This window comes from Galleria mellonella, unplaced genomic scaffold, assembly GCF_026898425.1.
Source record: "Galleria mellonella isolate WM207_F2 unplaced genomic scaffold, CSIRO_AGI_GalMel_v1 utg65, whole genome shotgun sequence".
NCBI lineage: Eukaryota > Metazoa > Arthropoda > Insecta > Lepidoptera > Pyralidae > Galleria > Galleria mellonella.
Window position 1 is genome coordinate 2,655,319 of NW_026442138.1, and position 11,114 is coordinate 2,666,432.

The window sequence follows — 11,114 nt, forward strand, 5'->3', positions numbered from 1 at the left end:
AAAATTATCAGTATTTCTCTATTATATTATGCATGTATTGTACATATAATCCTTCCTCTGGAATCACTCTGTCTATTAAAAAAAATCCGTTCAAAATCCGTTGCGTAGTTTTAAAGATTTAAGTATACATAGAGACGGACAGACAGCGACAGCGATTTTGTTTTATACTATGTAGTGATTAATAATTTTATATTCATACATATGTCTAGTTTCACTTCTGCAATATATTAAGTATATCCACAGGAATGGATACATACAGATATTGTTTTCACTCATACAAGGTTAAATAGTCTGTGTAGTTCAGGCATAGAACGAGATTTTTTTCTTCCTTTCCCATAGGTGTCGTTAGAGGCGACCAAGGAACGCGGACCAAGGACTTAAATGCGGTAACCAACTCGGCTGTCAAACGTGGCAACCACTGGCAAACCCCCCTGTGGAGTACAGGCCACATATATTAATTATAATTTTTATATTATTATTTACCAAATTCGAAATTGACACGCTTCTCTATTGTTTCCTTTTGGCTTGCTTCACGCTCCTAGTCTTCTAAGTTCCTTTGACTAATATACATATATTTCCATTTTCCATTCCTGGTTTCCTTTGTCGCTCACACCCCCAATAGAAGGAGCAGTGGATTGTCAACAGCTAATATTATGTTCATGAAGGTTACATAAACAAATATAAACGATTTCCGTGGTGCAATGATGAATACGTTTGTTTAGGTGAATTCACTTTGTGTAGGTGAAGTCCAGGATTAGATTCCCAACAGGGACAATTTATGAAACAGGGACTTTCTATCATCGTACCGCTCGCCGTCGACAGGGAGTTCACCCTACATCATACCCTACAACCTAAATGGTCGCGTACAACGCGGTATCAGAGATGTTTTCTCCCACGAACACTCAGAACACATAGAATGAGCTCCCTGCCGAGGTTTTCCCAAGAGACTACAGCATGGGGTTCTTAAAAAGGAGGGTAAAGAGGTTTCTTCAGGGTCAGCAACGCGCGCGTAATACTTCTGGTATTGCAGGCGTTCACAGGCTACGGTAACCGCTTACCATCAGATGGGTCGTATGCTTGTATGCCACCTCTGTGGTATTTAAAAAAAATGATTTTTCTGACTTGGCTCGGGTATCCTGGGCCTTGCTCCCCGATGTTCTCTTGAAACTTAAAGTTCTCTTAACTGTCTGTTTCATTACACAAGACAATTTAACTTGAGGATCAGATAGTTTATTGTTCTTTTTTGATTTTTTTTATATTATTATTTTCCTTCTGATATCCTACACTCTTTTTTCTGTACTATCAAACACATGACCGATAGAAAAGTGAAAACTTCAATCAAAACACAATTCTTCTTCAGAATTGGTGACTTTGACACTTATAAATCGTTGCCGCTTTATCAGGAACATTGTCACCTGCGAAGGGTGGAACGCAAATACAATCACCTCTCCGCAACAAGTGTTAGTCACTCAATTTTCGACCTTATCTTTCCAGCAACCAGTGTAAGTTGAGCTGCACAAAGAGTGTTCAATGAGGACAGTTGAAGGGAGCTCGTGGATGATAAGGACCAATTAAGTTTGGTCAAATTATACAATATACAGTACAGCGATAAAGGATACGAATGCAGCTCTCCCTTCAAATAGAGGGAGAATATTTTACAACGATTTCCTGTCAACCAACCCCTTTGAAGTTTAGGCTTATTTATGGTTTAAAATTTGACACTTCCATTGTGGATGTTTGGATCAGGAGGTATTAATGTATCTGACGGGGATTATAGTTGAAGTACAAACTCTTTACAAGCTTTTATTAAAATCCAATTATTACTATATTTAAGTCAAATTTGCGAAAAATTTGTTTCTATTAACTATTAGTGTGAAATTCTTTTCCATGAAATTGTCGTGTAGTTTTGCCACAGAATGGGCAACTCTTTCCTTTCCAGTGGGCGTTGTAAAAGGCGACTAAGAGAACTTAATGATCGAGGGTTGGGCAGCAATGTTCCTCTTAAAACATCACCAAAAGCCTAACTGCGGTTGCCACTTCGCCTGCCAAGCGTGGCAATTGCTGGCAAAACTCCCCTTGTGGGGAAGGCTTATGTCCAGCAGTGGCTGAAACGGCTGAAATACTCGTACATAAGTATATTGAAAATGGTTTTTTTGCGGTTTGTTCTGAGCAGTAACAACATTCCGAATCCCAGCATTAGAATCATAAAAGTGACAATTTAAAAGAGCTCCTAAACAAGTTTATTTGAATAAAAAATATTTCTATTCTATTTTATTCTAAAAATAAAATGGTAAGATAAATCAAGATATGATGAAGTGTATATTTATAAAAGACCAAAAAAGGAATCTACGTACGTTACTAAAAAAAACAGTTGGTTTAAGAAATTGCCTACTGTGACTCAATATCACGCGTCCGAGATGCTTCTGGTATTGAAGATCAGAGTAAAAAAATAAATAGTTTAACGACTATAATCTCTAATAAGATAGAGTAATTTTTAGTGCTATTTTTATTGCAGCAAAGAATCTCGATGAATGTAAAAAAAAAAAAAAAATAGGGGAAAATGAAGAAAGCATAATGTTTATAAAATCATGGAATGGAGCGTTTTTTTGCCACCTCCCCAAATTATCTGACGGGTGAAGGACCCCTGGAATCGATGCGTCCTTATTGAAAAATTCAAAACCTTACATTTTCTGTAGTATTAATCCTAACCTCTGTGCAAATACTTGTTTACAACGAGTCCAAGTGTAAAGCGATTGATAAACTTTAATAAAACCGCATTTTAAAAAACTATTTTTTGGTAATTAATATATGATCTAGTTATATTATAATGAGATAGTGTATGGGTAATGTGATTTGGTATACATGGTACTGCTCATGTCTATAGGCGACGGTTACCACTTTCCATCTGGTGGGCCGTCAGCTTGTTTGCCATTCTAAGTTGCATAAAAAAATATATGTACTCTATAGGATGGAAAATGACATAGGCTACCTGTCACGCAGACAAAATTACTAGTAACAACTTATAAATAATAAGGAATTGTTAAATAAAATTGTTAATTCACTAAAATGCGTATATAAATTAAAATTTATATACAGATGTTAATTAAATAAAAATAATTCACGATTAACATGTAATAAGTAAGTAAGTAGTGTAAGTGCTTTATATTATTCTCAATTTCGTGTATAATATAGTATATATCGTATATGTGTAAATATATTTGTTATTCATATATATTTATTCATTTATATATGTAATTTTATTGTGTATGTATATCAATAATTAATAGTACCGCATTCGAGTATTCTGACATTTCCCTATGGTTGACTAGGAGAGAATGCTTTTAGCATTAAGTCCGTCATGTACACATATTTGTGCTAATGAATAATAAATAAATAAAAAAAAATAAAACTTTTTTTTTAAATGAACTTATTTTTTAAGCCGTTTTAAATGATCACTTTCTTATTCTTCTTTAAGCCCGCAAATAGCAGAATTATAATCTTATTTACATACCTATATTATTTAAACTGAAATTTCGTAATCAGTTATCTCTAGAAAATTCAAAATTCAAATTCAAAACATTTATTCATTCTCCACAATACTGTATGCACAAACTATTTACTTAAGAATACTTAAGAAAACAGATCCGTTCTTTTAGTACGCGATCACGAGTATCACGTTAACCGTGTTCACCCATATTTTAGAGAGCTCTATTTAATCTGGTCCGGCCTACACGCCGCTATAAGTTTGTCCTCTGTACCAAACTTGTCCTGTGACTGACACCTTCAAACAAGAGCGCCCCCTTACATCCGGTAAATATTTTTAAACGCCTCTAAATGATGCACGCGATGCTGTTAAAATATACCAATTTTTTTTTTATTTCCAATATTTCAAATTCTTTATATAAATATTTTTCGTGCCGTAAAAGAATTTTATTTTAATCAGAAATAATTTTATCAATGGACAATTTTTTAATTACGATTTCGTCGACGTTGATTGGCCTGCATTAAAAATACCCTATGTATATATCAATAAAAAAATCTCAAATATACATGCTTTTACCCGTAACTTCGTCCGCGTGACCGGAACAGGTTTACTAACCATAATATTTCATTGTTTTTATGTAACTTAGAATAGCAAACAAGCTGACGGTCCACCTGATAGAAAGTGGTAACCGTCACCTATAAACATAAGCGGTACTATGGAAATAACAGAGTATACTGTTTCACCCTTGACATGCCTCCTCCCCATGGCTTGCCATTCCTGAGGACTCAGGTGTTATTTCTCTGTACCCTGTAAATTCACTGCCATATCCCACCCTTCAAACAGCCATTCAAACACAACTGCTTCACGGTAGTAACACGAATAGGACAGAGGTGTCCAAACCAACGACTTTTGTACAAAGTTTCCCTCTGGTATTCTTCCATTACATTCTTGTAGAGTATATGTTGAACTTGTATCTACATAATACAATTTTATTTTTGTGTATTAGTCTGGTCATACACTCTAGGTTTTTTTTTAATGGATGATAATGGAATGGTAACCCCGCCCGCGCTAACGGTATACGCTGGTGGGGCACCAGTGAGAAGTGACAGGTGTGAATGAAAAGGCAGGTCAGTTAGCCTATCGTAATGAATACACCTGGAATTCAGCACGATAGTTTCCAGGGGGGACCATGTGGAGGTCGACCTAACTGGGTATATTACTGGCAATGCGACTGGTAGTTCACAATACTAACAATTCTCCCCTCCCCCCTAAGACTACACTATAGGTTCGTTGCATGTATCCGTATAGCCTAACTTCAGGCTGCAGCTGAAAATCTGTGCTTTGCTTTTAAGCAAAACTATCACTGAGCTGTAGCCTATTTGAGGTCACTGCGACACACATGGCGAAAACATATTTTTGTATTTTAACTTTTATTTTTATAATTATGTAATTCATTTAATTGTATGAATTCAGTTTGTTACTTTACGTGCATCATAAATGACTCAAATAAAGTGTTTATCTATCTATGTATTCAACATTTTATAGTAATTGGTTAAGATGTTAAGGCGCTAACAGGTAACAAATAAACTCACTTTCTTATTTACAATATTAGTAAGAATGCACAAGCTGTTATAACGATTAGTTAAGAGATTACGGAGTTAAGAGGTAACAAAGGTACATACATTTATAATAATAGTAAGAGTATCCCACGAACACTCAGGTTATGGAATGAACTCCCTGCGGAGGTTTTTCCAAGAGACTGCATAGGGTTCTTCAAAGGGGGGGGGGGGATAGGGGAAAAAGGTTTCTTCAGGGTCGGTAAAGCGGGCGTAATACCTCTGGTATTGCAGGCGTTCATAGGCTACGGTAACCGCTGTATGCATGTTTGCCACCTCAGTGGTATATAAAAAAAAAAAAAAAATTATTATTATTTCAGCCGTCTGTCTGTCAACTGTCCACTGCTGAACGTAAATCTTCCCCATAAGAGAAGTTTTGTCAGTAGTTGCCACGTTTGGCAGGCGGGTTGACAACAGCAGTTACATGACATGCTGTCCATCCTTTTACCATAAGATCCCTTAGTCGCCTCTAACGACACCCACGGGAAAGAAAGGGGGGTTAATCTATGCTGGGACCGACATAGCGATTAAGTGTATGAATCAAGTTAAAGGAGATTGTTGCACTAAAAGGTCATATGTCAAATTTTCTTCTTTTATGGGAGTTTATTTATTGCAGCAATAAAATGGATAAATTTTATTAATAGTCTAGCCTTTTGTCTAGACACAGATATTGTCTGAAGCAGACATTACTACAATGTGAGTGATCTGCTAGATCTGTTTGTTGATTTCTTTTTATACAACTTAGAATGGCAAACAAGCTGACGGCCCACCTGATGGAAAGTGGTAACCGTCACCTATAGACGTGAGCAGTACCATGGACATAACAGAGTATACTGTTTCGTCCATGATACCCTCCATGTGTTGCCATTCCTGAGGACTCAGGTGTTATTCCTCTGTACCCAGTAAATTCAAGCCATGTCCCACTCTTCAAACCGAAACACAGCCAAGCAAACACAACTGCTTCACGGTAGAAACACGAATGGGACAGAGGTACCCAAGCCATCGACTTTTGTACAAAGTCTCCCTTTGGTATATATATCTGGTATGTATATCTATATAGAAATATTGATTACAATTTTCTTAGAAAACAAATAATCGATTGACTGGTAGAGAATGCCATTAGGTATTAAGTCCGCCCTGTAGACATATATATATATTAATGTGTACAAAAGTATAAATAAAAATAAATAAATCTTTGCGCTCTAATTAAAAACCGCCAGCATTGTATTAATTAACGTATAAAGGAGTAGAGATCCACAGAGTCAATCTTAAACATCACTCAATTAATAATCAGTTGCACTGCAACGGTTGCCAATTTTCGGGAATGTCTGGCGTCCGCCATTTTGTCCTGGAGGCGCGCGGAATTTGGTATCGATGAGAAGTGCATGCCTGCAGGCAAGATCGTATATACAGGTTGTTTCACAAAGTACAGTAACAATTATGTTATTTCCTTCTGTGTGTTATGTATTTACTTATGTATATGTATGATATATCTTATAGTAAGTAGTTTAAAAAATAATATGTATTTGAAATTTTTGTTTAATATAGGTTTTTGTATTTTATACACGTAAAAAATATTAATTCACTCTTGCGCTATTTCTATCTATTCTTCTTTAACTCTAGCGATAAGACCACTTTATCTTTATGTACCTATATTTTTGTATCTGTACTTAATGCTACTGCATTTCAAAAATATATTTTAAAAATAATAATAATAGTTTATTTAATTAATAATATAAAAATGTAAACTATGGGTATATATCTACCTGAAAATAAAGAGATTTATTATTTTTATTATTATTTCAATCGAATTTATTAATTGTCATTGTATATTTTTATGTACATTGTTGACCGACAGCGGACCGTTCCCTTTTCGGTTGGTCGTATTCGTGGACCATGTCATTTCTGTTTCCAGGAAGGTGTGGTCACGTGTCGGGCTATAATAAAAAAATACCATAATAGCTGTTAACAGTCCATCGCTGAACATAAGTCTCTATTTATTGGAGGGGGTTCGTTAATAGTCGCCATGCTTGGCAGACGGATTGGGAACCGCAGTTAGGCCTTGGGTAGGTTTAAAGAGAGACGCTGCTGCTCATCCCTCGACCATTAAAAAAATATATTTAATTGAAAATGTTATATTAAAAACGATTCAGAACTGTATAATGTAATTAAGTATCTCATTCTTTTAGAAGTGGGTTAATGTGATGTCATACATTTATAAGTGATAGGAGATGGCGCTCCATAAAGCAAAGGCTATCCGATTGATTGTAAATTTCGATGTGTAAACATTCCTTGCTGGATATATGACAGTTGATAGAGAAATTTATTAAATTATACTACAGTATATGTTATTTTTTATTTTATTTTTTTATTAATATATTATATTAAATAATATAAAAAAAGGAATGAATAATTTATGTAATCAATGAATAATTTTTTTAAAAGTTTATATTATTAAGAAAATAATTATTATTGAATGAAATTGCATGTAATATTTTTTTTCTTTTCTTTATAATGGGAAATAAAAGGCTTTTTTATTTTATTTTATTTTATTTTATTTTTTTATTATATGTTATTTGATATTTCAAAAATTGTATATTCGCAGATTTTTTATATTTCCCCAGCTATTTGTAGAATTGCATTCTGTACGATTGCTAGACAATATACAAAATATTTTACTGAACTAGGTGTTATCTTGCAGAAATTCATATCACTGGTTATTTGTTTATAATTATTTTGTTTAATTCCGCTACCGTTAAGTATGTGTGTGACTGCCAATACTCGAAGAGTGACCACAACATTACTACGAGATGTTCCATAACCTTCCAAATCAGCTTTTAATCTTCGACTGCCACTTTGTGAAAGCAAAATATGCGTGAACAAAATTACATTTAGAATTAAACAAAATAATAATATCAAATAACCAGTGTACAAAATACCTAAAACTTTTAAGTAATATATGAAATTTTGTTTATTTTACACTCTGCCTATGTATGTCTAGGTAGGTAATGTGTAAAAGGAGAGCAAAAAGAGAATTTTAATGTAAACAATATTAAAAAAGCTTTTCTTGAATTTATACAAGAGTTTTGTAGAAATAAAAACACAAAGCCAATTGAAACATCCTGTAGCATCAGACGCATTCTATGTATGCTATGCAAACTGAATTCGTCAGATTTCGGGCAGTGTTGACATTGCTCGAGTAAATACACAGTCACTCAAAAGAAAGAGGCATTTTTAGTTAACTATTGGAACATCCTGTTTTAGAACGTAAAGTTATGCGCTATGCGAATAGATTGCGTGAGCAGGCATTCAATTTGAATTGTTATTTCGTGAAATATCTCTTGGTATTTGTCTCATCCTGTCTCTAAAATTACAACAAAATAATAATAATTATAATAACATAATATTTTGACGATAGTTGTACGTGAGAGGTATTTAACAAAAAATAATATGGGAGGAAAATAAGAATTAGAAGCATAACGAGAAAATTCCAAAACAATAATTATACGGAAAAGCAAGGAGTGACCCCTTCTATGTTGGGACTACACGTCGATTTGCTGGTACGTAGTGTATTAAAATACTTAAAAATTGCAAAACAATTATATATTTTTTTATACAACTTAGAATGGCAAACAAGCTGACGGCCCACCCGATGGAAAGTGGTAATTGTCGCCTATAGACATGAGCAGTACCATGGACATAACAGAGTATACTGTTTCGTCCATGATACCCCCCCATGTGTTGCCATTCCTGAGGACTCAGGTGTTATTTCTCTGTACCATATCCCACCCTTCAAACCGAAACACAGCCATGCAAATACAACTGCTTCACGGTTGAAACACGAATGGGACAGAGGTATATTTTAAAATTTATAACATAAATTACATATTTGAAAAATATATAACATAATTAATATATATTTGAAAGAACTAGTCAAACTGAATAATTTAATTTATATCTGAAAAAATATAGAAAATATGTTTTCGTTTTTGAATCATTGCAAATAGCCGCTGTTTTTATTAATATATTTATACTTATATTATATATATTTGTATTTATATTTATATTATATTAGAAAAATAGTTCCTAAGTCAAATATTTTTTTAAAAATAGACCTGATCTGGCAAATTTTTAATCTAATTACTTGCAACACTGAAAGCGCGAATTTTTTGTTTAAAACCGCATGTAAAGGTTAGATTGATAATTAGATTTTTAAACTTATAAAAAAAATACAGCAGTATTTACTTCTATAATAGTCTTTACCCACTACTTCCGTGACCGGAATATATTGATATACCGGCATAAAAAGTAGCCTATATCCTTCTGCAATTTACTAATGGATATCAGAGGACTTAATAAGCCAAATATTTTAAGCTATTGTATAGCTTTTATCGCGGGCCTTGATCCTTTATCGCAGAGACCGAATGTAAAAATTCCGTAACGGAAATGGAGCTACGAGCTGAAGTACGCGTAAAATTTGTGTATAAAGTGTTTTAATATTAAATATGAATAAACAAAGTGCATTTATTAATGAAGAAAGTAATGAAAAAATAGTGAAAGAAAATGAGTGAGTACTCTATATAAATACATTTTAGTTATTATCACAAATGCAGTGTTTTTGTTTTTGAATTTATATATAATACTGCTGTAAAAATACATAACCTAAATTTTTTTTACATAACCTAGATTTTGAAATGAGTGATTTTAAAAGTAGTAGTAGTTTAAATTTTCAATTTCGATTCTATATATATATATATATATATATATATATATATATATATATATATATATATATATATATATATATATATATATATATATATATATATATATATATATATATATATATATATATATATAATAGAAACCATTAAACCAAGCACGTGTACTATTATTATCTTTGTTTTTTGTGTAATTGTACGAAATCAAATACGGTTTTTGCAGTTCTGTTCCTGAAAATGTAATTTAAAAAGTGATACATGTAAAAGTATTGTAATATGTTTTTACTTCTGAAACTTACGTGTACGAAGCAGCGGGTAAAAAGCTAGTCTTAAATGGTATTTTTTTTTTTGGTGGATGAAAATGGAATAGTAACCCCGCCTGCGCTAACAGGATACGCTGGCGGAGCACCAGTGAAGGGTGATCGATGAGAATGAAAACAGGCCAGTCAGTTAGCCCATCATGATGAATTCATCAGGAATTAACCATGATAGTTTCCAGGGGGAACCACGAGGAGGTCAACCTGATTGGGTATATTGCTAGCAATGGGTTTTTTAGTCTCCATTACTAACAATCCCTTTCCCCCCTTCCCTAAATGGTATTTCGTGATGATTGGTCACACTTCTTTGTAAATGGTAAAGAGGTGTAGGTAATAACAATAGGTAATAATAATAGATAACGGGGGGAAAGGGATTGTTAGTAATGAGGTCTAACTGACCCATTGCCAGCAATACACCCTATTAGGTCGACCTCCACGTTCCCCCTGGAAACCATCGTGATTAATTCTAGTGAAATTCGTCACGTGGAACTGACCTACTTTCATCGTCACCTATCATCCCTCACTGGTACTCCGCCAGCATATACCGATAACACAGGCTGAGTTACCATTCCATTATCACCCATTAAAAAAAAATAGATAGGTAACAAACTTACTTTACCATTTATAATATTAGTAAGTTTTTGTGTAGCGTTAATGATATCATGAAATCTCTTGATCATGCGACATCGAAAATTAAAAAAGAAAAACAACAAATCAAAAAGCAATCTTTATGCTGTCCCAAACTTTGTTCAACGAGAGTTTTAAAATCTCGACGTGAATCCGCAAAGAATTCCGTCGGCTTTTTGTCCTCCAAATTTCCTAGTCGGATGACTGTGCAATTACCAATATCTCGGCTACAGGGCAACCGCGCCCTCGGAAAATTCCTATTTCAGAGCTATAAATCAGTTTTCCGTTTATTAAAACACCCCCATGACACCTTCGATCCGGGATCGCCCCTTATGTTGTAGCGTTGGCA